The sequence below is a fragment of the Geospiza fortis genome, unplaced genomic scaffold (genome assembly GCF_000277835.1).
Source record: "Geospiza fortis unplaced genomic scaffold, GeoFor_1.0 scaffold599, whole genome shotgun sequence".
In the NCBI taxonomy this organism is placed as follows: Eukaryota; Metazoa; Chordata; class Aves; order Passeriformes; family Thraupidae; genus Geospiza; species Geospiza fortis.
In genome coordinates, this window is record NW_005054605.1 from 454,720 (window position 1) to 455,114 (window position 395).

Genomic DNA, 395 nt, shown 5'->3' on the forward strand with positions numbered 1-395 from the left:
ACAGGGGTGCTCCAATTATGGGGTCTCAGGGGTAGAGGGGACCCCCAGAACTGCCCGTACCCCAATTATGGGGTCTCAGGGAATGGAGGGGACCCCCAGAAGTGCCCATACCCCAATTACGGGGTCTCAGAGGTGGAGGGGAGCCCCAGAACTGCCCGTACCCCGTTGTGCTGCAGGGCTGGGATGTCATTTTGGGATGGAACCCGCAACCCCCCAACCCCAACTGAACCCCAGCGATGGAGCAGCATTGGGTGGGGTCCAGGACCCCCAGCACCAACTGTCCCACAAGCCAGCACAGAGTGATGAAGAGGAGGCTCCTGTGGGGGTGACAGGGCCCCCCAAATGCCACCAAAGCCCCCCTGTCCTGCTGCCATCAGCCAAAATACGGAGTTTCC